At 41.8% G+C, this 22,829-nt stretch overlaps 1 protein-coding gene across 5 annotated transcripts in view; it reads left to right on the top strand.

Moving 5' to 3' along the window:
- ror2 (receptor tyrosine kinase-like orphan receptor 2) overlaps nucleotides 1-22,829 on the top strand; it is a 358,843-nt gene that overhangs the window by 88,297 nt on the left and 247,717 nt on the right. The window lies entirely within an intron of this gene.

Genomic DNA, 22,829 nt, shown 5'->3' with positions numbered 1-22,829 from the left:
TATTTGGGTGGAATTGAGAAATAAGAAAGATCACCTTATAGAGATTGTATTATAGACCTCCTAATAGTCAGTGGGATTTTGAGAAATACATTTGTAAGGAGATTTGAGTTATCTGTAAGAATAATAGGGTGGTTATGTTAGGGGGTTTTAACTTTCCAAACATAGACTGGGACAGCCATAGTGTTATGGGTTTAGGTGAAGAGGAATTTGTTAAGCGTATACAGGAAAATGTTCTGAGTCAGTATGTGGACGTACATACTAGAGAAGGTGCAAAACGTGACCTACTCTTGGGAAATAAGGTAGGTCAGGTAACTGAGGTGTCAGTGGGGTGGGAGGGGGAGCACTTTGGGGCCAGTGACCATAATTCTATTAGTTTTAAAATAGTAATGGAAAAGGATAGACGAGAGCTACCAGATCTAAAAGTTGCAGTTCTAAATTGGAGGAAGGCTAATTTTGACAGTATTAACAAGAACTTTCAAAAGCTGATTAGGAGCAGATTTTCGCAGGTAAAGGGACGGCTGGAAAATCACAACCCTTCAGAAATGAGATAACAAGAGTCCAGAGACAGTATATTCCTGTTAGGACGAAAGGAAAGGCTGGTAGGTACAATGAATGCTGGATGACTAAAGAAATTGAGGGTTTGGTCAAGAAAAAGAAGGAAGCATGTGTCAGGTATGGACAGGGAAATTAGGAGGACAAAAAGGGGACATGAGATAACTTTGGCAAATAGGGTTAAAGAGAATCCAAAGGGTTTTTACATTAAAAATGTAACTAGGGAGCGAATAGGGGCCCTGAAAATCATACAGATGGTGACATGTTGAAAAATGCCCATATTATAGAGGAGGAAGTGCTGGATGTCTTGAAATGCATAAAGGTGGATAAATCCCCAGGGCCTGATCAGGTATACCTGAGAACTCTGTGGGAAGCTAATCTTGCTGAAGGTTGGCTAACGTGGTACCATTATTTAAGAAAGTTCATAAGGACAAGCCAGGGAACTATAGACCAGGGAGACTGACGTAAGTGTTGGGCAAGTTGTTGGAGGGAATCCTGAGGGACAGGATTTACACATATTTGGAAAGGCAAGGACTGATTAGGGATAGTCAACATGGCTTTATGTGTGGGAAATCATGTCTCATGAACTTGATTGAGTTTTTTGACAAAGTAACAAAGATGATTGATGAGGGCAGAGTGGATGATCTATAAGGACTTCAGTAGGGTTCCCCATGGGAGATTGCCTAGCAAGTCTAGATCTCGTGGAATGCGGGGAGACCTAGCCATTTGAACACAGAACTGGCTCAAAAGTAGATGTCAGAGAGTGGTGGTGGAGGATTGTTTTTCCGACTGAAGGCCTGTGACCAGTGGAGTGCCACAAGGATTGGTGCTGAGTCCGCTACTTTTCGTCATTTATATAAATGATTTGGCTATGAACATAGGAGGTATAGTTTGTCAGTTTGCAGATGACACCGAAATTGGCAGTGTCATGGACAGCGAAGAAGGTTACCTGGGATAACAACAGGATCGTGATCAGATGGGCCAATGGGCTGAAGAGTGGCAGAAGTCGTTCAATTTAGATAAATGCAAGGTGCTGTATTTTGGGAAAGCAAATCTTCGCAGAACTTATACACTTAAAGGTAAGGTTCTAGGGAGTGTTGTTGAACAAAGAGACCTTTGTGTGCACATTCATAGCTCCTTGAAAGTAGAGTCGCAGATAGATAGGATAGTGAAGAAAGTGTTTGGTATGCTTTCCTTTATTGGTCAGAGCATTGAATATAGGAGTTGGAAGGTCATGTTGCGGCTGTACAGGATGTTGGTTCGGCCACGTTTGCTATATTGTGTGCAATTCTGATCTCCTTCCTGTTGGAAGGCTGTTGTGAAACTTGAAAGGGTTCAGGAAAGATTTTCAAAGATGTTGCCAGGGTTGAAGGATTTAAGTTATCGTGAGAGGCTGAATAGGCTGGGGCTGTTTTCCCTCGAGCATTAAAGGTGGAGGAATGACCTCATAGAGATTTATAAAATCATGAGGGGCATGGATGGCATTAAATAGACAAAATTTTTTCCCTGAGGTGGGGGAGTCCAGAAACAGAGGGCATAGGTTTAGGGTGAGAGGGGAAAGATATAAAAGAGACTTACGGGGCAACTTTTTCAGAGGGTAGTGCGTGTATGGAATGATGAGGAAGAGGAAGTGGTGGAAGCTGGTACAATTGCAACATTTAAAAGGCATCTGGATGGGTGTTGAATAGGAAGGATTTAGATTAGATTAGATTCCCTACAGTATGGAAACAGGCTCTTCGGCCCAACAAGTCCACACCGCCCCTCCGAAGAGTAACCCACCCAGACCTATTCCCCTATCCCCTATATTTACCCCAACGAATGCACCTATCACTATTGGCAATTTAGCATGGTCACTTCACCTGACCTGCACATCTTTGGATTGTGGGAGGAAACCAGAGCACCCGGAGGAAACCCACACAGAACAAGAAGAATGTACAAACTCCACACAGACAGTCGTCCGAGGTGGGCATCTAATCCGGGTCCCTGGTCCTGTGAGGCAGCAGTGCTAACTACTGAACCACTGTGCCGTTTAGGGAGATATGGGCCAGGTGCTGGCAAATGGGTCTAGATTAGGTTGGGATATCTGGTCGGCATGGATGAGTTGGACCGAAAGGTCTGTTTCTGTGCTGAACATCTCTATGAGTCTCTAGCTCTATAAGTGTATCTTGTAGATAGTTTGCATTATGGTATTGGGTGTTGGTGGTGGAAGAAATATATGATTGTGGTTGTGGTGCCAATCAAGCAGGCTACTTTGTCCTGGATGGTGTCGAGCTTTTTGAGGGTTCTTTGAGCTGGACTAATCCATGCAAGTGGAGAGTATTCTATCATATTCCTGACTTGTATCTTTGGGGAGTCAGGAGGTGAGTTACTCACTGCAGTATTCCTAGTCTCTGACCTGTTCTTGTTACCACTGCATTAATATAGTGAGTCCAGTTGAGTTTCTGGTCAATGGACATTAACAGTGGGGGAGTTCAAGTGGTTGGGTGGTCTCTTATTGGAAATGGACATTGCCTGGCATTTGTATGGCTTGAATTTTAACATCTTCAAAATACAGTGTAATGATTCACCCAGCTTTCTCTACAGCACTTTCCAGACTTGAAACTTCTACGACCAAGAAGGATCGGCAAAAGCTGTGTGGGAGCACCATCATATGCAAGTTCCTGTCCAGGCTGCAGGCCTTTCTGAGTTGGAAACATATGGCTATTCCAATTCGCTGGATCAATATCCTGGAACTCCCTTTCTGACGAGAGTACCTATGTCCATGGACTGTAGCGAATTAAGAAGTTAGCTCACCAGCACCATTTCAATGCCAATTAGTGTTGGGCAATAAATGCCTAGCCAGCAATGCCCATACTGATCCCCTTCTCTGCCTTTGAACTTATAAGTAATAAGTAAATTCATACACGGTAATTACTTTAACAGAAATATACTCCTGTGAAACAGTTGAAACACATTTAAATTAGTCCAACCAGTCAAAGGGAAGGAAATCTGGCTTGCAATCAAAGGCCTTACCAAAGAGAGAGGTGTTGAGATGGGTTGAATTGAAAAGGAAATCTCACAGCTCAGCTTCAATGGGTAAAGGCACAGATATCAGTTCTGAAGAAATAAAGTGGGGAACTCACAGAAGACTAGAATTGGAGGAGCATTTATCTCTTGATTGTCAGACTGGAAAGGGGCATTGAAAATTTTAAACATAAATGAGAAATTAAAATTTCAGGCGTTGTTGGGCAGGGTACTCATATAGATTAGCAAACGTAGTGTGAAAATGTAGATAAGATTTTGTATTAGTTCAGTTGTGGATGAATTTTAAGTTTATGGAATGTGAAAGATGCGATGCTGGTTGACATTGTTGGAACAGTCAAGTGTTGATATCAATTGAAAGATTTCGCACCAGAGATTGGTGGATTCCCATATCATGCAAAACATCTGAGCATTTATTAAATATTATGGAGTAATTAAGAAAAATGACAGAAGATTATAAATAGTGATCACAATCTTAGAAATACAATTGTGACTTTGATTCAGGCCATTTCAGTATTATGTTGGTAGTTGAAACTTGATTGGAAATGCTTAAACAGGGTTGTTTAAAGGTTGGATGTGGGTTTGAGATGAGAGAAAAGCATTCAGCTTCTTGGAGTGGAATGAGAGATTGATAATGTTACAATAATTTACTAGGCCACAGAAGGGATGAGTGGTCTTTGAGGACAAAGTTGTTAACAGATTTCAAAGAGGAGAGACATTCCCTATTCAGAAGGAGCTGTTTAAAATTTCAGTTAACATGAAGGCTGAGCAAGGAAGCTCGATAGTCAAAGGTTTTGTACAATACAAAAGGTTGTACAAGGGTTGGTCTCTTGGACAAATTGAGGTGATAGGGTATGAAGAGAGAAACGAAAGAAATTAGAAAAATATTTGGGCATTAAATTGAAAATGCATAATTGAGGCTGAACATTTCTTTCTTACTCCACACAAGATTGTTAGATAATAGTCTTTAATCTGATAAAATACATTGGGCACTTCATAGAGCCATTAGAAAAATAAAATTAGATGCTGAGCCACATCAGGCAATGGGCTGAATGCTTATTCAAAGAGAGTGGTTTTAAGGAATGTTTTTGAGGAAGAAAATGAATTAGAAAGTATTAAGAAGGCAAGTTGAGAATTTGGGGCCTAGGCAGCTAAGGGTTGAGCACTAATTAAAATCTGATCTAGGGGCTAGAACTAGATGAGAGTGGATAAGATTAGATGAGAAGGTCTAGGAGGATTGTGAGTCTCAAGGATATTTACAGAAATAAGGTTATATGGGACCATGAAGGGATTTGTAACCTGGGATGAGAATTTTAAGATTAATGTAGGCCAGCAAAAATAGGAGTGATAGTTCAAGAGGACTATGAGTTGAGGCAAGGCATCCCAAGTTTTGAAGAACCTCATGTTTACAGAGGGAAGTATGCAGGAATCAGTCAGGCTTGTTAAAGAAGTAAAATCTGGAGGCAACACTCGCAGCATTCAAGAAGCACCTGGACAAATATATGAATAAGAAGGGAATAGAGGGATATGGATCCTGTAAATGAAGGCAGTTTCAGTATAGAAGGGCAAAATGTGTCGTCGCAGGCTCGGACAGCAATAGGGCCTGTTCCTGTGCTGTATTATTCTTTGTTTGAATCAAGGAGGATTATGGGTAATCCAAGATGGAGGATGGGAAAATGTTCTGGCTGTAACAGCTGTTCCTTTTTTGAGGTATTTTAGGTGCTGGAGGTGATTTCCTCAAATCCAGGAGCAGCAATTACTGTTTTATATGCTGTTGCATTGTTTTGGAATGTTGGAAAAAAAAAGTCAAAACAACAGCAGTTTTAAAAGGGAGAAGCACAGACAAAGGAAGCATGTGGTAAGGTCGTTGCAGGACAGAGAGAGAGAGAGAGTAACTGACACCAGAGTGAACATGCACAGTACTGCCTTTGCAATTTGAATTCATGTATCGATGGACATCAGAGTGTGTCTGGGAAAATTAACAAACAGTGAAATTCACAACTGATCTTGGAGAAACTGTTTGGGGGAAATTCACAGCACAGAATCAGATAAGTTAATTGTTTTAAAATGCCTATAGAAAGTCTGCAGTAGTGAGTAGAGTGGGTTCTTGAATATATGTTTTTTGAGATATGATTCTTGATTAAACTTAAAATATAAGCAATAACTATTAATCCAACCTGGGGCAGTGTTTTGTAGAGCAATAAGACGGCGTTAGTTTCTGGGTCTGTAGATTGTGAAGGAGCAAAATGGCCTTTAGTAGAGTGACATGTGCTTCTTGTCAGATGTGAGAGTTTAAAGAGAGTTTAAGGGTTACTGCGGATTATATCTGCCATAAGTGCTGTTGGTTGCGAATCTTATCAGATCAAATGGATCGGTTGGAGAGACAGAAGCAATGAGGAATTTACAACAGCAACATTGTGATGGATGGTAGTTATTGAAAGGGGGGAAAGTCTCAGATATAGTCACATAGATGGGTTAACTCCAGGAAAGGTTAGAGAGGTAGGCACCTAGTGCAGGTGTGTTCTGTGGCTATACCCATTTCAAACAGGTATGCGGTTTTGGAAAATGTAGGGCAAGATGGATTCTCAAAGGAACATAGCACGAACAGTCAAGTTTCTGTTATTGAGACCGCAACAAGGGGTACATCGGACTCCAAGAGATCAATTGTATTAGGGGATTCTGTAGTCAGAGGACAGGAAAGACGTTTCTGTGGCCAGCAGCGAAAAATCAGAATTGTGTGTTGCTTCCCTGGTGCCAGGATCAAGGATGACTCAGAGAGGGTGCAGAATGTTCTCACGGGGGAGAGGGGCCAGCAAGCGGTCATTGTCCACATTGGAACCAACGACATAGGAAGGGACATTTTGAAGGGAGATTATAGAGAGTTAGGCAGGAATTTATAAAAGGAGGTCCTCGAGAGTAGTAATATCTGGAATACTCCCGGTGCTATGTGCTAATGAGGGCAGGAACCCGAGGATAGAGCAGATGAATGCATGGCTGAGAAGCTGGTGTATGGGAGAAGGATTCACATTTTTGGATCATTGGAATCTCTTTTGGGGAAGAAGTGACTGTAAAAGAAGGACGGATTGCACCTAAATTAGAAGTGGACTAATATATTGGCAGGGAGATTTGCTCGAGCTGCTTGGGGGGATTTAAACTAGTAAGTGGAGGGTGGGACCCGGGGTGATAGTGAGGATTGAGATCAATCTGAGACTGGTACTGTTGAGAACAGATGTGAGTCAAACAGTCAGGGCAAGCAGGGACAAGGTAGCACTAATAAATTAAACTGCATTTATTTCAATGCAAGGGTCCTAATGGAGAAGCCAGATGAACTCAGGGCATAGTTAGGAACATGAGACTGGGATATCATAGCAATTACAGAAACATGGCTCAAGGATGGGCAGGACTGGCAGCTTAATGTTCCAGGATACAAATGCTACAAGAAGGATATAAAGGGAGGCAAGAGAGGAGGGGGAGTGGCATTTTTGTTAAGGGATAGCATTTCAGCTGTGTTGAGGGAGGATATTCCTGGGAATACATCCAGGGAAGTTATTTGGGTGGAACAGAGAAACAAGAAAGGGATGATCACCTTATTGGGATTGTATTATAGACGCCCCGATATTCAGAGAGAAATTGAGAAACAAACTTGTAATGAGATCTCCACTATCTGTAAGAATAATAAGGTGGTTATGGTAGGAGATTTTAACTTTCCAAACATAGACTGGATTGCCATAGTGTTAAGGGTTTAGATGGAGAGGAGTTTGTTAAGTGTGTACAAGAAAATATTCTGATTCAATACGTGGATGTATCTACTAGAAAAGGTGCAAATCTGACCTGCTTTTGTGAAATAAGGCAGGGCAGGTGACTGAGGTGTCAGTGGAGGACCACTTTGGGGCCAGCGACCATAATTCAATTAGATTGAAAATAGTGATGGAAAAGGACAGACCAGATCTAAATGTTGAAGTTCTGAATTGGAGAAAGGCCAATTTTGATGGCATTAGGCAAGAACTTTCAAAAGTTGATTGGGGGCAGATGTTCGCAGGTAAAGGGCCAGCTGGAAAATGGGAAGCCTTCAGGGATGAGATAAAGAGAACCCAGAGAAAGTATCTTCCTGTTAGGGTGAAAGGAAAGGCTGGTAGGTATAGGGAATGCTGGATGACTAAAGAAGTTGAGAGTTTGGTTAAGAAAAAGAAGGAAGCATATGTAAGGTATAGACAGGAGAGCTCGAGTGAATCCTTCGAAGAGCATAAAGGCAGTAGGAATGTACTGAAGAGGGAAATCAGGAGGGCAAAAAAGGGACATGAGATAGCTTTGGCAAATAGAATTAAGGAGAATCTAAATGGTTTTTATAAATACATTATGGACAAAAGGAGAGAATAGGGCCCCTCAAAGATCAGCAAGGAGGCCTTTGTGTGGAGCAGCAGAAAATGGGGGTGATACCAAATGAGTATTTTGCATCAGTATTTACTGTGGAAAAGGATATGGAAGATATAGAAAGTAGGGAGATAGATGGTGACACCTTGCAAAATGTCCATATTACAGAGGAGGAAATGCTAGATGTCTTGAAATGCATAAAGGTGGATAAATCCCCAGGACCTGATCAGGTGTACCTGAGAACTCTGTGGGAAGCTGGAGAAATGATTGCTGGGCCGTTTGCTGAGATATTTGTATCATCAATAGTCATGGGTGAGGTGCCAGAAGACTGGAGGTTGTCTAACGTTATGCTACTGTTTAAGAAGGGTGGTAAGGGAACCAGTGACCCTGTTGTCGGTGGTGGGCAAGATGCTTTGATTGATCTTCGTCAATTATTGTGATAAAGTTGAAATTTACTATTTATGATCACTGTCACTTAATGGGCCTCCTACTGATTTCTAATGGAGCCACTTTGTTCCTTGGAACCAGATCCAGCAATGCCTCATTCCCCATTTGGGGTGGTAACATACTGATTGAGAAAATTCTGCCATACATGTTTCAAAAACTACTTCCCTTCTCTGTCTTCTAGTCTGTATTAAGGCAACTGCAGTCCCCATGATCACTATGTGATACTGCTGAGTTCAAACTGACCTAATTGATCATTGTATGCTTTTTCTTTGCTGTTAAGCATTCCTTAACTTCCCTTGTCAGCCATAGTTGCTTCATCCTCCCCTGAGCACGTGTCTTCTTCTTTGGTTGAATTTCTGCTGTGCCTCCTAAACTGCTCCCAGAAATTCCTGCCATTGTTGCTCCACCGTCTTCCCTGCTAGCATCTCCTTCCAATTAACTTCCGATCAGCTCCTCCCTCCTGTCTTTGGAGTTTCTTTATTCAATTGCAATATTCTTACATCTGATTTAATCTTGTCCTTTTCAAAGTACAGAGTGATTTCTATCATATGTGGTCGCTGGGCCCTAGGGGTTTCTTCACCTTGACTGCCCTAATCTAGTCTGTCTCATTACATGTCACCAAATCCAGAATTGTCTGCTTCCTATTAGGCTCTACTACAAGCTGCTGCAAAACATCATCTTGTGGGCATTCCACAAATTCCTTATCTCAAAATCCACTGCAAACCTGATTTTCCCAGTTCACTTGCATATTGAAGTCTCCTATGGTTATTTTAACTGTGCTTTTCTTACATGTTTTTTCTGTCAGCTGATTTATTTTCTTCCTACATTCTGACTACTGCTAGGAGGCCCTGTAAACAACTCACATCAGGGTCTTTTTTTCATTTGTGATTCCTCAGCTCAACCCACTCAGATTTTATACCTTCCAACTCTATATCACTTTTTGCCATAGTTTTAATTCCATTTGTTGAATGATATAATCCATACAGTGCGGGAGCAGGCCATTTGGCCCATTGAGCCTGCATCAATTCTCTAAAGAGCATACAATCCAGACCCCACCCATCTCTGTAACCCTGCATTGCCCATGGCTCATCCACCTAGTCTGCACATCTTGGATCCCAGTAGGCAATTTAGCATGATCAGTCTACCTAACCTGCATGTCTTCAGACAATGAGAGGAAACTGGAGTACCTGGAGGAAACCCAAGCAGACGTGGGGAGAATGTGCAAACTCCACACATTCGCCCAAGGCTGGAATCAAACCAGAGTCCCTGGCACTATAAGCCATGGTGCCATACATTCCTTACTAGCAACGCAGTCCCGCCCCTTCTGCTCATCTGTATGTTGGTAGGATCCTTGAATATTTAATTCCCTTACGGCCATGGCTTTGTGATACCTATAACATTGTACCTGCCAATTTCAATTTGTGGTACAAACTCATTTACCTTATTTTGTATATTGCAGGCATTTAAGTACAACACCCTCAGTCCTGTGTTGACTGCCCCTTCTTATAGTTGTTCTCTTATCTGCTGTGCCTTAAGTTAGACTCCCATTCTTTTCCATACTATCAGATATGTGACTTGTTCTGGAAGCTGAATTTTTTTTAAACTCCTCTGCTCTTTAATCATTTTTTTGAAAAAGGAAACAGACTGCAGCTATCACTGAGAATTTCTTCAAAAATCTGGAATACTTTGATTGATTGGCCATTCACAGATTCATAAATAAGCAACAGTCTGTCAGAGTGCTTGTAGCAAAGTGGCAATGTCCCTACCTCTAAGCCAGGAGGTCCAGGTTCAAATCCAGCATACTTCAGATATGTGTAATAACATCTCTGATTAGATTGATTAGAAAATATCTAAAAGTTGGATCTGTAGTTTCAGCAAAGTTCTCTGGTAACCATATCACCAAGAGCTTTTACAGTGTCGTTATGATAGTTTGGCTGAATTTCATCAGGGGACTCTGAATGTCCACTTTGGCAGTTTAAAGAGACTATTAGAAGATGTTTTTGCTGTGGCATCTGAATTAGTTTTTTTGTGTGAGATGTTGACTACTCAGTCCCTCACTTCAACCCCATGGCATCAATGTGGATTTCACCAGTTTCCTAATTTCCCCTTCCTCACCTTACCCCAGCTCCAGCCTTCCAGCTCGGCACCGTTCCCATGACCTGTCCCACCTGCCTATCTTCCTTTCCACCTATCCACTCCACCATCCTCTCTGACCTATAACCTCCATCCCCACCCCCATTCACCAATTGTACTGTATGCTACTTTCTCCCCACCCCCACCCACCTCTCATTTATCTCTCCACTCTGCAGGCACCCTGCCTCTATTCCCGATGAAGAGCTTTTGCCTGAAACTTTGATTTTCCTGCTTCTCGGATGCTGCCTGAGCTGTTGTGCTTTTTCAGCACCTGCAGTCCTTGTTTTTAACCTACTCAGTCCCTGAGGACTGTCTATGATAGGGTATTGGGTTAGGGGCTATGGAGGTGGCATTGAAAGCGTTAGGTATCATGAGGATTTGATAGGTGGGAAAAGGTGAAGGATGAGAGCTGTAGGGTCCAACACCTTGTGAATTAACTGGAATGAAATTCTGGAGAACTTGAACCATAAGCAGCCTGATAATGTAGTGGTGTGCATTTATGATATTGAAGATCAGGATCTTGTTTCATTCATTGTAACCCACTGTGACCATTATTTGCAAAAGACTTTGAGAAATTGCAGGTAATTGGCTTGCAGTGAGAACTCAGGATATTTTTTAGTAAATTATTAAAATGTTAAAAATGGCTATGAAAGAAGTTAGAGCAGGACATTTCAATCAGTTCAAATTAAATAGGCAGAAGCTACATGGTTTTGTAAAAGTGAAATCATGTTTAGTTTACTTTATATCCCAATCATATTGGGGTTCTTTGAGGATATAACACATGCTGTGAGTGAAGGGGATGCATTATACATACATTTCCAGTAGGCATTGATACGATCCCTCATCAAAGATCATTGCAGATAATAAATGCTCATGGTGTAGGGCAGTAGCACATTAGGATGGAGAGAAGCTTGGCTGGCTAAGGACAGAGTAGTTTTGTATAAGTAGTTCTTTTTCTCTTTTGCCAAATATGTTATCAGGTATATCACAGGAATCAGTGCTGGAACCTCAGAATTATAGAACTCTTACAGTACAGTGGGATCTATACAGATTAGTGCCAATCTCATGCTTTGGTTCCCATACCATTTGCACGTTATTTCTATCCAGTTCCCTCTAAAATGCATCAGTTGAATCTGCCTATACCAGGAAGATTCTAGGCATTGCATTTCACATCCTAACTGCTTGCTGAGCACCTCAACAGTTAATGATTTGTATAAATGACATGGTTATCAAATTTGCTGACAAGTTAAAGTGGGTAGGAAGTGTTACTTTGTAAAGAATCAATGGTTTGGGCATAAGCCCTTCATCAGGAATTATCGATTCCTTATGTGATTGGGCAACAGTATGGCAAATAGAATATAACTTTGGGAGAATAAAAACAAATCAAAATTGTTAATGGTGAGAGATTGCAGAGCTTTGAGATGCAGAGGGATCGCATGTATGAATTGTTCTCATGTATGAATTGTTCTCATGTATGAATTGTTCTCATGTATGAATTGCAAAAGATTACTGTGCACGTAAAACAGATAATTAAGAACCCTGTTAGAAAATATCATTGATTGCAAGGGGAATTCATTATAAAAATTGGAAGGTTCTGCTTTAGTTATACAGGGCAAATGTGAGACCAAATCTGTGTACTGCGTGCAGTACAGGGCACCCTGTTTATGAGAAGATGTACATGTGTGGCATGGTGGCTCACTGGTTAGCTGTGTTGCCTCACAGCGCCAGGGACCTGGGTTCGATTCCAGCCTCTGGTGACTGTCTGTGTGGAGTTTGCAAGTTCTCCCTGTGTCTGCATGGATTTCCTCCGGGTGCTTTGGTTTTCTCCCAAAGTCCAAAGATGTGCAGGTTAGGTGAATTGGTCATGCTAAATTGCCGATGGTGTTCAGGGATGTGTAGGTTAGGTGCATTAGTCAGGGAGATGTGAAGTAATAGGGTAGGAGAATGGGTGTGGGTGGGGTTACTGTGGGTTGGTGTGGACTTGTTAGGCCAAAGGGCCTGTTTCCACACTGTAGGGATTTTATGATCAGTATTTGGAGGCAATTCAGAGAAGGTTTACCAGACTAATACCTGAAACGAATGGGTTGTCTCTTCAGAGGGTAGACAGGCTAGGCTTATATCCAGTGGATTAGATTACTTACAGTGTGGAAACAGGCCCTTCGGCCCAACAAGTCCACACCGCTCCGCCGAAGCGTAACCCACCCATACCCCTACATCTACATCTACATCTACATCTACATCTACATCTACATCTACATCTACATCTACCCTTTACCTAACACTACGGACAATTTAGCATGGCCAATTTACCTGACCTGCACATCTTTGGACTGTGGGAGGAAACCGGAGCACCCGGAGGAAACCCACGCAGACATGGGGAGAATGTGCAAACTCCACACAGTCAGTCGCCTGAGGCAGGAATTGAACCTGGGTCTCCGGCGCTGTGAGGCAGCAGTGCTAATCACTGTGCCACCGTGCCGCCCACAAGAGCTTATAAGAAAGAGATGGCTTGGTTGAACTAATTCAGATCTTGACAAGGTGGATGTGGTAAGGATGTTTCCACTTAGGAAAGATTCTGGATCTAGGAATCATTTATTAAAAATCAGAGGTCACCTATTTATAACAGGCCTTCTTTTTCCTCTGAGGGCCCTGAGTCTTTGGAATCCTCTTCTTGAAAAACTGATGGGAAGAATTATCATATGGAATCTCTACAGTGTGGAAGTAGGCCATTCAACCCATCGAGTCCACACCGACCCTCTGAAGAGTATCCCATCCAGGTGTACCCCACTATCCTATCCCTGTAATTGTGCATTTTCCTATACTGCATATCCCTGCACACCACAGGGCAGTTTAGCATAACCAATCCACTCACACTGAACATACAATCAGAACCAATTAGATGTACAGCATGGAAACAGACCCTTACATCCAACTCATCCCTGCTGACCAGGTTCTACTTGGTAGTTCTACTTGGCCCATATCCCTCTAAACCCTTCCTATTCATACACCATCCAGATACCTTTTAAATATAATTGCACCAAGGGTCCTCCACTTCTTTTGGAAGCACATTCCATACATGCACCAGCCTCTGTGTGAAAAAGTTGCCCCTTAGGTCACTTTTAAATCTTTCCCCTCTTACTTTAAACATATGCCTCTAGTTTTGGACTCCACTACTCTGGGGAAAGGACCCTGAGTGATTTTTTTAAACTTCTATAAAGTCACTTCGCAGTCTCCGATGCTCTATTGAAAATACCCCTAGTCTTTGTCCATGGAATACAAAGCAATCTTCAACTTACAATCATTTGAACAGATGGAAAATGCTAATTCAGCTAAGTAAGTACTCTCAAATAGAAGAAGGCATTTCTTAATTTGTCCAAACTGTCCATAGTATTCTTTGATCTCTTTGCTGGCTAAAGACCAGGGGTACGTAAAACGAAAATCTTGAAGCTCTTTCATGAAGGAGCTGTCATCTTGTAACCATCACTGTACTGTAGGAAGAAACCGGAGCATCTGGAGGAATCTTAAGCTGACATGGGAAGAATGTGCATACTCCACACAGACAGTCACTCAATGGTGGAATCAAACCTGGGTTGGTGACGCTGTGAGGCAGCGGTGAGCCACTGTGTTGTGCATAATGAAGTCCATGATTATTATTAAAACAGCAGTATATAGATTCTTGTTAAGCAAGGGGTGAAAGATTGTCATGGCATGTGTACAAGTAGATTTAATATTATAGTCAGATTAGGTATGATCTTATTGAATGGCAGAGTGGGCCTTTAATAATTTACTCCTGGTTTTAATTCATGTGTTTGAATGTGTTATCAATGATGCAGTACTCATTGAAGTACTTTTGTTCAAATGATCATAAACATCCGTTGAGGCTACACACTTTAAACCTTTCATTTTTAGCCTAAAATGGCCAAAAAGGTTACTTTCCCTTATTAAAACTCTGCTTGCGCAGCTGGTTTCTCTTCATTGTTTGCTGAAGTCCCAACTTTCAACTGTCCCTTTCCTGACATTTTACTGATTTAGATGCTATGCAGTATGAGTGCCAAAGGAAATTGTGAATTGACCTCATTATTCAGTAAATGAAGAGCAGAATCATTCTGTCAGTCTAGTTGATTAGATTATCTGCCTTCAGAGATCTAAGTAAAGTTTTGATTGTGTCATCATTTCTCATAACTAAGTTCAATCTGATTTCTCACATACAATTTTTTCTAGTAAAAGCATAAGGAAGTGAGCTCATTCTTTTTCTACTACCACTTCTTTATTCAAAAGACCTTATTTTAATTCTACTTGTCCCAGTTAAAAATAAGACTTTGCATATGGCTTTGCACTGTTATGCCTCATTGGGAAATTGTCATGGAAATCAAACACCACAATTCCCAGCCACCACAAAAATTAAAAGCTTAATATAGTGCGTGAAGTCCCTTATTTACTCAGACTCTGGTTCACAGAAAGCATGGACCAAATTTCATACTTAACAAGAACAAATAAATAAATTCTAACCAAAGGGAAACAACTGTAGACGTAGAGATCTGAGTTGAAACTCTAAATCCCCAAACGTATATTCGCACGCGCGCGTGCGCGCACACACACACACACACACGTGCAGGCATGACAAAAAAAAATGGTGTTATGTGGGAAACAGTTTAATAGCGCCAGTTGACAGGATGCAACAGATCCTTTTGTAATCCAGATTCTTTCATTCTCTGATCTTTTTCTGTTCCTTCGATTAGAAACAACAACTGACAGCAACGGGAGAGAAAACAACTGCCTTCCTTTAGGTTCAGATATTTTACAAGAGAAAGAGCTATTAAGGTGGATTTAAACTAATACAGCAGGGATATGGGAACCAAAATTGTAGGACAGGTACAGAAGAGGATGTGAGTAGGGAGTTCCAAAATCAAGTATCTGACACTGGCAAGCGCGAACCTGGTTTGAAGTGTGTGTACTTCAACGCGAGGAGCATCCGAAATAAAGTGGGTGAACTGGCAGCTTGGGTTGGTACCTGGGACTTCGATGTTGTGGCCATTACGGAGACATGGATAGAGCAGGGACAGGAATGGTTGTTGCAGATTCCAGGATTCAGATGTTTCAGTAAGAACAGAGAAGATGGTAAAAGAGGGGGAGGTGTGGCATTGTTGATCAGGGACAATATTACAGTTGTAGAAAGGATGTTTGGGGACTCGTTAACTGAGGTAGTATGGGCTGAGGTTAGAAACAGGAAAGGAGAAGTCACCATGGTGGGAGTTTTCTATAGGCCTCCGAATAGTTCCAGAGATGTAGAGGAAAGGATAGCAAAGATGATTCTCGATAAGAGTGAGAGAGGCAGGGTAGTTGTCATGGGGGACTTCAACTATCCAAATATTGACAGAGATCACTACAATAACAGTACTATAGCTGGGTCAGTTTTTGTCCAGTGTGTGCAGGAGGGCTTCCTGACTCACTATGTAGGCAGGCCTACAAGGGGCGAAGCCACTTTAGATCTAGTACTGGGTAACGAGTCTGGCCAGGTGTTAGATTTGGAAGTAGGTGAACACTTTGGAGGCAGTGATCACAATTCTGTCAGGTTTACTTTAGTGATGGAAAGGGATAGGTGTACTCCACCAAGCAAGAGGTACAGCTGGGGGAAGGGAAATTATGATGCAATTAGGAAAGATTTAGGAAGCGTAGAATGGGGAAGGAAACTGCAGGGGATGAGCACATTAAAAATGTGGTGCTTATTCAAGGAAAAGCTCCTGTGTGTCCTAGATAAGTATGTACCTGTCAGGCAGGGAGGAAGATATAGAACGCGTGAGCTGTGGTTTACTAAGGAAGTGGAATCCCTGGTCAAGAAGAAGAAGAAGGCTTATATTAGAACAAAATGTGAAAACTCAGTTAGGGCGCTTGAGGGTTACAAGGAAGTCAGGAAAGACCTAAAAAGAGAGCTCAGTAGAGTCAGGAGGAGACATGAGAAGTTTTGGTGGATGGGATCAGGGTTAACCCTAAGGCTTTCCATAGGTATGTCAGGAATAAAAGAATGCCGAGAGTTAAATTAGGGCCAATCAAGGATAATAGTGGGAAGTTGTGTGTGGAGTCAGAGGAGATAGGGGAAGCACTAAATAAATATTTTTCGACAGTGTTCACTATAGAAAATGAAAATGTTGGCGAAGAAGATACAGAGATACTTGCATCTAGACTCGAAGAGATTGAGGTTCACAAGGAAGAGGTATTAGAAATACTGCAGAGTGTGAAAATAGACAAGCCCCCTGGGCTGGATGGGATCTATCCTAGGATCCTCTGGGAAGCAAGGGAAGAGATTGCCGAGCCTTTGGCATTGATCTTCAAATCATCATTGTCTACAGGAATAGTGCCTGAGGACTGGACGATAGCAAATTGTTCAAAAAGGGTAGTAGAGACAGCCCTGGTAATTACAGACCAGTGAGTCTTACTTCAGTTGTTGGTAAAGTGTTGGAAAAGGTTATAAGAGATAGGATTTATAACCATCTAGAAAAGAATAATCTGATCAGGGACAGTCAGCACGGTTTTGTGAAGGGTAGGTCGTGCCTAACGAATCTTATTGAGTTTTTTGACAAAGTGACCAAACACGTAGATGAGAGTAAACCGGTTGATGTGGTGTATATGGATTTCAGCAAGGCATTCGATAAGGTTCCCCACAGTAGGCTATTATACAAAATGTGGAGGAATGGGATTGTGGGAGACGTAGCAGTTTGGATCAATAATTGGCTTGCTGAAAGAAAACAGAGGGTTGTAGTTAATGGAACATGTTCATCTTGGTGTCCAGTTACTAGCTGCGTACCCCAAGGGTCAGTGTTGGATCCACTGCTATTCGTCATTTTTATAAATGACCTGGATAAGGGCTTAGAAGGGTGGGTTAGTAAATTTGCAGACGACGCTAAGGTCGGTGGAGTTGCGAAGGATGTAGTAGGTTGCAGAGAGACATAGGATGCAGAGCTGGGCTGAGAGGTGGCAAATGGAGTTTAATGTGGACAAGTGTGAGGTGATACACTTTGGACGGAGTAATCGGAATGCAAAGTACTGGGCTAATGGTAAGATTCTTGGGAGTGCAGATGAGCAGAGAAATCTCGGTGTCCATGTACACAGATCCCTGAAAGTTGCTACCCAGATTGACAGGGTAGTTAAAAAGGCATACAGTGTTATGGCCTTTATTAATAGAGGGATTGAGTTCCGGAACCAGGAGGTTATGCTGCAGCTGTACAAAGCTCTGGTATGGCCACACTTGGAGTATTGTGTACAGTTCTGGTCACCGCATTATAAGAAGGATGTGGAAGCTTTGGAAAGGGTGCAGAGGAGACTTATTAGGATGTTGCCTAGTATAGAAGGAATGTCTTACGAGGAAAGGCTGAGGGCCTTGAAGCTGTTCTCGTTAGAGAGAAGAAGGTTGAGAGGTGACTTAATAGAGACATACCAGATGGTCAGATGGTTAGATAGGGTGGACAAGGAGAGCCTTTTTCCAAGTATGGGGACAGCAAACACGAGGGGACACCACTTTAAAGTGAGGGGAGATAGGTATAAGACAAATGTCAGAGGTAGTTTCTTTACTCAGAGAGTAGTAAGCGTATGGAATGCTTTGCCTGTTACGGTAGTAGATTCGCCAAGTTTAAGTGCATTTAAGTCGTCATTGGACAGGTACATGGAATAGTGTAGGAGGTATGGGCTTCAGATTAGTATGACAGGGCGGCGCAACATCGAGGGCCGAAGGGCCTGTACTGTGCCGTTATGTTCTATGTAGATACTACATACCCAATGTACTGTTTCCCCAACTAGAGGTCCAAGGGCTGCTCATTATGTCATTCTCACCTACAAACTGTTCAGCTGTTATCAGGATGATGACCTTTGTCTTTCCATTTGTAATCAATCATTTGCTGATGGCCAAATCTCACTTTGTAAACATGTCCCATGCTGTACCATCTATTTACATCTTCCTCCACTGTTTGAAAAGTATCATACAACATAAAACATAGTAAAGTTTAGCACAGAACAGGCCCTTTAGCCCACGATGTTGTGCCGAGATTTCATCCTAATGTAAAATATAGTAACTTAACCTACGCATCCCTCAACTCACTGCTATCCATTTGCATATCCAGTTGCTTAAATATCCCTAGTGACTCTGATTCCACCACCACCACTGGCAACACATTTTATGGTTCACAACTCTCTGCGTAAGGAACCTACATTTGATATCTCCTCTATACCTTTCTCCTAATATCTTAAAACTATGACCCCTCATACCAGTCAATCCTGCCCTGGGGAAAAGTCTCTGGCTATTGACTCTATCTATTCCTCTCATTATCTTGTATACCTCGATCAGGTCTCCTTTCTTCCTCCTTCTCTCCAGAGAGAAAAGTCCGAGCTTATTCAATCTTTCTTCATAAGGCAAGCCCTCCAGTCCAGGCAACATCCTGGTAAACCTTCTTTGCACCCTGTCCAAAGCCTCTGTATCTTTCCTATCGTAGGGTGACTAGAACTGGACACAATATTACAAGTGTAGCCTCACCAGGGACTTGCAGAGCTGTAACAAAACCTCGCAGCTCTTAAATTCGATCCCCCTGGTAATGAAAGCCAACACACTCTATGCTTTTTTTAACAACCCTATCCACTTGGGTGGCAACTTTGAGGGATCTATGTATTTGCTCACCGAGATCACTCTGTTCCTCCACACTGCCAAGAATCCTGTCTTTAATCCTATATTCAACATTCAAGTTCAACTTTCCAAAATGCATCACTTCGCATTTATCCAGGTTGAACTCCATCTGCCATTTCTCAGCTCAGCTCTGCATCCTGTCTATGTCGTGCTGCAGCATACAATAGCCCTCGATACTATCGACGACACCTCCAACCTTTGTGTCATCTGCAAATTTACAAACCCACCCCTCTACCTCCTCACCCAAGTCATTTATAAAAGCTACAAAGAACAGAGCCCTGTGGCCCCATTCAACACTATCTTCCAGGCAGAATACTTTCCATCTACAACCACTCTCTGCCTTCTGTCAACCAACCAATTTTGAATCCAGATAGCCAAATCGCCCTGTATCCCATACTTCCTGACTTTATGAATGAGCCGACCATGGGGAACCTTATCAACTGCCTTGCTGAAGTTCATATACACCACATCCACTGCTCGACCTTCGTCGACCTCTCTTGTCACCTCCTTGAAGAACTCAATAAGATTTGTGAGGCATGACCTGCCCCACACAAAGCCACGCTGAATGCCTTTAATCACACTTTGCTTTGCCAAATAGTCATAAATCCTATCTCTCAGAATTCTTTCCAAAACTTTGCTGACCACAGACGTAAAACTGATTGGTCTGTAATTGTCAGGCATTTCCCTATTACCCTTGAAAAGAGGAACAACATTCACCTCCTTCCAATCTTCTGGTATGACTTCCGTGACTTAATATTAAGATTCAGTAACTTGCTTTTTATAAATAAAGCAATTCCTTCCCCAGACCTATATTGTAAAAAAGGTATTGAAGAGTATGGTGCTGGAAAATCACAGCTAGTCAGGCAGCATCCGAGGAGAAAAAGATTTCTAATGTGTTTGACAGAAAAGTTAAAGCAAATGGAATAAGAGGGACAATAGCAGTATAGATGTGAAGTTGCTGAATAACAGGAAACAGAATAGTAATGAATGGTAGGTTTTTGGACTGGATGAAATTGTAGAGAAGAAATTCCCCAGCTTCAGTATTAGGGCTGCTGCTTTTCCAAATCTATATTTGTTTATATTTTTAAGTTCATATTTTGAGGATAACAAAACTTGGATTCAACTGAAAGAAGGGAAGGATAGAATTCAGGCAAAGTGCAGGAATAGACAGGCAGGTGGCAGATAGAATTTTAATGAAGTAAAGTGTGAAGCAATACATTGTTGAGCAGAAAGAAAACTGGAGAGGTAATATGAAATAAAAGGTTGAGTTCTGAACATTGTGGAGGAGACGACAGACCTAGAGATGCTTGAAGATGACTGACCAGGTTGAGAAAGTGGTTGATGGGAAATTTGGAATCCTGGGCTTTTTAAGTAGAGACGTATAAAACAAGGAGGTAAGAATGAATCTCCATAAAACATTTGCCTGACTTGAAATACAATATTGTGTCCACTCCTGGGCACCACAATCTAGGAAGAATGTTAAGGCACTAGAAAGAATGCAGCAAAGATTTACAATAACTCTTGGAATGAAGATGGTCAGTTCTATGAATTAAAAAAAATTCAGGGATAAGATATACATGGGTTTGGAAAGGCAGAGTTTAATTAGGAGTAGTCAGCCTGGCCACAAATTTGTTAGAGTTCTTTTTTGATGACGTGACGAGGAAGGTTGACGAGGACAGGGTGGTAGACATGGTCTATATGGATTTCAGGAAGGCTTTGATAAAGTTTCACATGTTGGCTGCTCTGGAAGGTTATATCATATGGAATCCAGAGAGAACTGGCAAGTTGGATGCACGATTGGCTTGATGGTAAGAAGCAGAGGATAATAGAGGAAGAATGCTAGTCAGACTGGAGGCCTGTGACTAGTGGTTTGTCTCAGGGGGTCAGTGCTGGGCCTATTGCTGTTTATGATCTATATCAGTGATTTGGATGAGAATGGAAAAGGCATGGTTAGAAAGTTTGCAGATGACACAACAATAGCTGGTATCATGGACAGTGATGAAGGGTATCAGAAAGTGCAAATTAATCAGCTGGGGAAGTGGGACTAGAAATGACAAGTGGAGTTTAATGTAGATAAGTGTGAGGTATAGCATTTTGGAAAGTCAAATCAATGTGGGAGTTTCTTGTTGAATGGTATGGCCTTGAGTGCAGTGGAACGGAGGGATATTGGAGTTCAGGTGCATGGTTCTCTGAAACTGGAGTAACAGGTAGACACGGCAACGAAGGTGGCTTTTGGAGCACACCTTCATTCATCAGGGTATAGGGTATAGAATTTGGGAAGTTATGTTGCAGTTGCTTAGGATGTTGGTGAGGAAGCACTTGGAGTATTGTGTTCAGTTTTGGTTGCCTTGCTGTAGGAAGGATTTTATTAAACTGGAAAGAATTCAGAAGAGATTTGCCAGGATTCAAGGGACTGAGTTATAGGGAGAGGGTGGACAAGTTAGGACTTTTTTCTTTTGAGCCTAGGAGACTGAGGGTGGAACTATAAGTGTATAAGATCATGAGAGGCATGGATAGGGTGAATGCACTCTGTCTTTTTCCCAGAGCTGGGGAATCAAGCATCCTGGTAAACCTTCATTGCATCGTCTCCAAAGCCTCTGAATCTTTCCTATCATAGGGCGACCAGAACCGGATACAATATTCCAAGTGTGGTGTCACCAGGGTTTTGTAGAGCTACAGCAAATAATTGCTGAACATTTCCTCACAAAACAATCACTTTATCCCAGGAAACAACATGATAAACTTTCTCTTAATTTCTTCCAATGCAATTAAATCCTTCTTTTATAAGAAGACCAAAACTGTATGCAGTATTCCAGGTACAATCTCAATAATGCAATGTACTTTGTCACTATTTTTGTATTCCATCCTTCTTGTTTACTGCAAGAAGGCCAAAATTTTATTTATCTACTTCATCATTTGCCAGAGGATTTCATTTAAGGTTAGAGGGGAAAGAAAAAAGGGCAACTGGAGGGGCAACCCTTTTACACAGGGGGTGGTATTTATATGGAAGGAGCTTCCAGTGGAAGTGGGTACATTAACAAAATTTAAAATGCATTTGGACAATTAGAAGGATACTGGCCAAGTGCAGGGAAATGGTGTTAGCGTGGATGGACATTTTGGTCGGCATGAACCACTTTGGGCCGAGGGGCCTGTCTCCATGCTACAGGACTCTTAAGAACTGCAAAGCTTAGAAATCTGAATCCAGGTCTCTGGTGCTGTGAGGCAACAGTGCTAAACACTGAGTTACCAATAACTTAGAGTCAACATGATTTTTGAAAAATAAATCTTTTTTGACAAAATTATTAGAGCTCTTTGAGGATATGGTAGTTAGGATACATAAAGTTTGATGTAGTTCACTTACAGACCATATTAAAAAGTTACTTCATAAGATCAGAACTTATTGTTTTGGCTCAAGATATTCTATACACTAACAATAAAATAAAATAACAGTATTTGGAAAGGCAAGGACTGATTAGGGATAGTCAACATGGCTTTGTGAATGGGACATCATGTCTCACAAACTTGATTGGGTTTTTGAGGAAGTAACAAAGAGGATTGATGAGGGCAGAGTGGTAGATGTGATCTATATGGACTGCAGTAAGGCATTTGACAAGGTTCCCCATGGGAAACTGGTTAG

This window comes from Chiloscyllium punctatum, chromosome 2, assembly GCF_047496795.1.
Source record: "Chiloscyllium punctatum isolate Juve2018m chromosome 2, sChiPun1.3, whole genome shotgun sequence".
In the NCBI taxonomy this organism is placed as follows: Eukaryota; Metazoa; Chordata; class Chondrichthyes; order Orectolobiformes; family Hemiscylliidae; genus Chiloscyllium; species Chiloscyllium punctatum.
The sequence above is the reverse complement of the archived record's forward strand: the minus strand, read 5'-3'. Positions and strand labels throughout refer to the sequence as shown.